Below are 6675 nucleotides of genomic sequence, written 5' to 3'. Positions count from 1 at the left end.
TAATTTCTTGCAAGAACGTGTATGAATGATTACAGCTAAGTTGGAGGCAAAGGGATAGATCATACGAATTGCAGTAATGTACAAGTGTGGATGTAAATTTGTCTGTCCTGACTCTCATACTGTCAGAGAAGAATCAGCCGAGACTCAGAGGGATGGGACTGACACTGGCACATCCCAGCGGCCTCAGATGCTCCAATATCTCTGGATCTGCCAAGTGACTTCATTTCCAGTGCAAGCGCTCTCAGGACAGGGATCACACAAGGATAACTCATTGCTCTAGAAAGGGAACTGTAAATCAAAACACCAAAGTTTGCCCCCCATTTAATTGGGGCATAAAAACCAACAATAGGCTAAAGCAGCTTCTCCTGGCCAGACTGAGAGTGCCTCATACCAACAGCCGAGTGCTCACACAAGAAAGTATTCCTTCTTGGAGACAGCCCTGTCAGTGTAAATAAGGACTCTTTGGAAAAAAAATATATCTTTTGGATAAAAAGCTCTGGCAGACTAAAATAAATTATTATATTTAAAGGTATTAAAAATATGCCAGCATCTTAGAGTGCGATTGTGTGCATGCACAAAGTCTCGCTCGGAGTTTTTTAGAGTCAGGCTCTCCCTTTTTAAAATATTACTGAGTTTTGCCTGCAGTTTTCAAAAAGTTCTGCTGAGAGCTGTTCTAAAAGTGTCTGGTTGGACTGTGCCAAGTCACCCACCTTGCAATGCTTCACAGCCATAAAGTCAGCCCAGCTCCCATGGCAGCCAGGGAGGTTTTGTTTTCTGTCAGAAGCCTCTCCAGCCTCCTGCCTGCAAGTGAAGTTCTGGGGTTACCAGGACACTCATTCTTCATAGAGTTGGTTTGGTTGGAAAAGACCTTTAAGATCATCGAGTCCAACCATTAAATGAACACTGCCAAGTCCAACTCTTAACCACATCCCTAGGAGCATCATCTCCACGTCTGTTCAACCCCTCCAGGGATGGTGACTCCAGCACTGTCCCGGGCAGCCTGTTCCAATGCCCGACAGCCCTTTCCACGAAGAAATTGTTCCCAATATCCAACCAGCACCCAAGAAGCCAGAACCAGAAAGATGGAATCCAACACACAAACAGTAGCGAGATCCGGTGATGATTCAAGTTTGTCCTCAAAAAAAGCAGAAGCGGCCAAATTCAGCAAAAAGAACCCAGCAGGGTATGCGGTAATTTGATTATCAAAAATACTTCACAGTAATAAAATAAAATTCTTCCGATAATTTTCAGTAGAAGAAACAACATCACTATCTGAGAAAATGTTGCAAATATTTAAGAACAGCAATAATTTATAATGCCCATAGAACAGAGGTATTTACTAAATTTTATCTGCCCATAGACTTTTACTTAGTTGAGCATTTTATGCCTACAACATGTGAAAATGTTCTTTACATTGAAAACAAAATCTGAGTAAACACTTGGTATATAGTAGGTCATCATAAAATCTTTAAAGATCCTTGATAAACACAGTTAAATCAGGTTATTTCAAAAAAATATTGTAACCACTGTCAAACAACATATCCCTACAGTACAAGCTAAAATTAACCATAGCAGCATTATAGTTAATAAAGAGAGGTTATTATTCATTGATATTGATTAACTACAAAATGTATCTATTACAGCTCTATTAGGCAGGCTGTGACCACCACAAATGCACTATTATCTGCTAAATATAAACCTTATTAGAAGAGTTTCCTACAAACAGTCCTAAGGGTAAATTTAATTTTCCTTCAATTATCTTAGGCATGAAGTTGAGAATTGGGAGAGGTTTTCAACAGAAAACATTGCTTAAAATTCTCCAGCAGTTCTACGTAGCTATCCAGTTTAAAACTGCCATTTGCACTGTGCTTGCCTTTAGACTATTTTATCCTTTTTTGCCTAACTAAGAGACTTTTAATGAGGGGCTTTGTTAATTTAGAGTTCTATTTCTAGAGGTATTTTTTAACGGAAAAGTGGGTTTTAGGAGTTTATTGTCCTATATTTAGAAAGATGTATTTTATAGTAGTATGTTTACATATCACTACTACTAAAACTGCTGGTTTACACACACCCTCCCAATTGTGTCATGTAGTTAAGTAGAAAAATAAATGTAAAAAATTACATTCAGTCATAAGGAATGTGTATCTGCATATGTTTCCTTTTGAGAAGGTCTGTTGTAGGTTTGTCTCTCCATTTTTTTAAGTGTGATTACTATCTGCTCATTATATCAAACACAAGTTAAAGAACCATCCACAGCTTTTCAGAGTTTAGAAGAACGAGGCCTCTGTAGCTTCCTGCATGGTGATCCTATAGGACACAGCACACCTGCTTTCCCTGAACAATGAATCCTCAAAGATTTTAAGTGTGATCTGTTCCAAGAAATCAAACTGTTTTTTAAACAGCTTTTACCAGCTATTTTGCTATATACATGCATCAAATGTGTGCATGTCTAACAAACATATATATGTATTATATACACATACAAGTATATATCTATAAAAAACACATCCTACGTGCACATTTATACACACGTAGCACAGCAGCTACAAAGAAGCTCGAAGACCGAGCTGTGGGCAGGCTTGTGGATGTCTGCTCTCTGCTTCTGGGGTGATGTTGGCCCCAACTCGAGTGAGTAGATATTGATCGATGCGTTACTGTTCTCCACCATCCTGAGCTGACCTGTATTTGAAGCACTGAAAAACATTTGGGGAATGTCATTCTTTGAGCTTGGCCAGTCCACATCCAACACAGAAAGAAATGTGCCACCCCAGAGCGGCAGAGAGGGGACGAAGGGCACAGGGTGGGTGACAGGTGCCCAAGCCAAGGGACATGGTGGCACTGGGATGACAACAGAGAGTCGCAAAGATATTTCCAGCCGTCCAAGGAAGACTCTTATCAGCGGCTTTATGTTAAAAAGAGGAGGAAAAGAAAGAACCAATTGTTAAAGCTGAAACTCTACAAATTCAGATTAGAAATAAGGCACATGCTATTAACAGGGAGGTTAATTAATCATGGGAGAACCCCACGTTGTGGTAGATTTCTCAACATTGGATAATTTTAAAGCCAACATGCACTGTTTTTCTAAAGCTTATGGTCTCCTTCCAGCAACAAGCGAAGTTGGTTGATTCAAAGCAAAAGAGAAGGGAGTTGTACGATGTGTGTTATGCAGGAGACTAAACTTGCTGATCCAAGCAGCCATTCTTAATTTAAACTTTGTGGGAAAAGGGATGGTTTCACAATGTGCAATTAATCAACATCTATTTACTGAATTGACGTGAAACCTTTCTACACAAGATGCCATAAAAAAATGTTACTGAATTAGGCACATCATTTTCCATAAAGGAAGATTCTTTTCGCTGAAATGTATTGGATTTTTTTCATGAAACCTTAAAGAAACTACAGAAATTTCAGAAACCAAGAAAATTCTCCATCAAGAAGTGAATTTTCAGCAGGATGACACAGGATATTTAAAAAAAATGAGATAATTTCTTTTACAAAGGAAGTCATATTTTACCAGAGAAAAATATGAATAATGGAGCAATACTTGATTAAATCCAGTAGAATAAAGAAGCAATAGAATGGGCAGAATGATATATGGAGGACCAAAGCATCTGTGCACCATCTTGTAATAAATATGGCAAGAATAAAACATTAAAGGGGCAATGGAAGTGGGTGAAGAAGTATGAAAGACAATCAGGGACAGATTTATTTATTTTTTTAAGAGTTATAGTGTGTATAAAACTTCAGCTCCGCTGGAAGACAGAAGAGATTGAGACTGAGAAAGCAGAAGAGGCGGGTGAAGGGCACGACGAGACACCTGAGAGGTTAAGAGCACCATTTGCTGCAGGGGTTGGTGACATATGAAAAGAAGCAGCAAACCTACCACTATTTTACTATGTAGTAATTTTCAGTATCCTTATTTGGTTTGGGAGAGAAAATAAAGAGGTTCTGAACAATTAATTTTGCATTCTATCAATCAAGTTACAAAGTCCATGGAGAGGTCATTTGATAGATCTTTCAATAACACTTGGCCATCAGAATCTTACAGCAGGAACATCCACAGTGGTTTTCACAAGGCTGCCACACAACGCCGGAGAAGGAGGACAAAACTGGTCAGCAGCTCGGGTTCTCTCTGCTCAGCCGGTAAGCAGAGCTGTGCAGGGAGAGCACAGGGCACGCACCCAAAAGCATTCTGTGGCAACTTACTCTGCCGTGTGGAAAACAGAATTTCCACTCGTTATCTGAGCTAGGTGCCCAGAAGAAAACACATCACTTCTCAGAGGAGTGGAGGGTTTCACTTCTTCCCTGGGAGAAGGGAAGGAATCAGGATCAATCCTGTGTCTGGAGCGGCGCTTATACTGGGACAAACTGGAGTTACAGCCTGGTCCTACCCAGTGGCAAATGAAACTGTTCTTTCATGAAAAAAAAAAGATACTTGTTCAATTTTTTTAGCTTCTTATTAAATACAGTCCACTTGTCAGAACAATAAAATTCAGTAGGTTACCACTAACCACGTTATCTGAACAGTTTAATTTCATGGCACAAGAAACATTTGCATCTGCTGATTAAGATCTGCTATTTCCACTTAGCACCTCATGACAAGTTACCTGGAGCTAGAAGAGAGGCAGTGAACTTCTTTTAATAAAATATTAATATGAATTAATTCAGTGGTAGTAGTAATTGTTACTGAGTTCATTCTTCAAAATTCCAATTTTAATTCACCATCCCAGTGCTTTATTAGTGACTTTTAACAGACCTTGTGAAATGGATTAAAGCAAAAGCTCTGCAAGACAAAAAGATGTGCTGTGTGAATTCCCATCATTGCAAAAAACTGAACTGCTCTGTTTACAAAATTGTACCTGATGCTTCTGTGTGTCATATAAAAGCCAAGTAAATCTGTACCGTAGTTTGAAATAAGATTTCCTGTTTTAATGCATGAGTAATGAGCAGTAAATACTGCAATTTTGTATCATTAAAAGAAAAACAGAAATTACATAGAAGCTTAGGGGGTTTTTAAGTACGTTGCACATGGCACTAACCTCCTTCAGGCAGCAAGAGGCTTCTCCTTGATGCTCATTCCCTTCTCCATCTCTTCCCTTCTCCACCAGCCAGTTCCACACAGGTCCAGGTCGGGTGATACACAGAGAGGTGACTCCATGGTCATTGACACCCATCCTCACCCTAAACGTGCTGATGGCCAGAAACAGCAACCAGATTTGGCTAGAAACAGCTTCTGCTGCACTAACGAGCCCCAGCTGAGGTTCACTGGGGAAGGGCTAAAGACCATGGCACTGAATTACCTGCACCTGTGATGGGTGAAACCCAGGAGTTTCTGTTCTCAGTTCTGCCACTGACTCATTGTGCAACTGTGGGAAATTAATTTCATTTTGTCTGTACTTCATGCTTCTCAGTTGCAAAACAGCCATAAACTCCTTTATATATGTGTATACACACACACTTTTACCACTTAAAGAGGCTGCACGTTGAGATCCTAGCATCGGCATTTTACAACGAATGCAATATTTTAAACTTCTTGGCACATTTTTCCATATACTGAAAAGCTGTCCAATAGCAGCGGCCTGACCTTTCAAAAGTATCACCAGATTCTAAGCCAAAGGAAAGGTTATTTAAACATTAGTTTAAATACAAAAATGACCAGGATAGGAGGTAGATTCAGATGAACTACTCATACATGTACCTTTTTTGTTAAATATAACATCATGTTCTGTGTGCATCTCCAGGCACTTTGAAGGCAGAGTACATTTACTCTTTTAGCTTCACATAAATAGAAACTCCATGCAAAATATTCACTAGGAGAATTATGGCTACCATTGGTTATTTCTTTATTTTTTTTAGAAAAAGAATTAGCCCCTTTTTCAGCCTAAATGTCTTATTCCTTGGCGATGTTGTTTTCCAACATTTAGAAGAGGTTAGAGAACAGATGTTGCACTGAATACGTACTTTTTCTCAAGAAAAGATGTGGCAATAATGTAGAGGCAGTTTTTCTAAACTAAGTGATCTAACCACAGCTTCTCAACTTTTATTTCTTATTTCTTGCCTGTCAGATCTAGGGGTGATTATTTTGCATTACATGTGCATTTGGTGGAAAGAAACTTGATAATTGATTCAAAAAAAACTAGACAGTCTTTGTGACTTAAATTATTCTATGATACTGTGAATTTAAAGTCCATTAGAAACAAGCTTTGAAAATTCAACAATTAATGACCCTGAGAAAGCCAGATAGCCAGGCAAACACTCAGATAATACTTGCCTAATCTATTTTATTTATTTGGGTGTTTATGTGGCAGTGATTAACCCTGACATCATTAATCTTGAATGCGCATGAAAATGTTTAATTTTCATTATTTTGCTTCTAGTATTTGCTTCTACTTCTACAAACATCTCAAGACATTTAGCATCTTGCAAACGCTTTGGAAAAGAATTTGTTGTTAATGTCTCAGACAGATTTTTTAGTTTATCTCTATTAATGAATGTGAACATTGAAACTACAAAATAAGGGCATCTTTTCAGCATCACTGGCAGTGCTGTATCACCAAAAGCATCTTCCACTGGATTTCACGTTTGGAGAACTGATCACACCCGGACACTCTTGAGGAAGCAGCACAATCCCAGCAGTGCCCTGTGAAAAGCTCCTGTCCCAGTTAAACCAGCAGT

General features: G+C 38.9%; 1 long non-coding RNA gene across 1 annotated transcript in view; it reads right to left on the bottom strand.

The window, feature by feature from the left end:
- Positions 1-716: 716 nt before the first annotated feature.
- Positions 717-6675, bottom strand: part of LOC308045172 — a 59416-nt gene continuing 53457 nt past the window's right edge. Inside the window, exon 3 of the long non-coding RNA XR_013922726.1 lies at positions 717-801. This is a non-coding gene — a long non-coding RNA (uncharacterized lncRNA). The remainder of the gene's footprint in view (positions 802-6675) is intronic.

The sequence above is a fragment of the Nesoenas mayeri genome (assembly GCF_963082525.1).
Source record: "Nesoenas mayeri genome assembly, chromosome: 12".
Taxonomy (NCBI): Eukaryota; Metazoa; Chordata; class Aves; order Columbiformes; family Columbidae; genus Nesoenas; species Nesoenas mayeri.
Note: the sequence above shows the minus strand (reverse complement) of the source record. Positions and strands in the feature narration are given on the sequence as shown.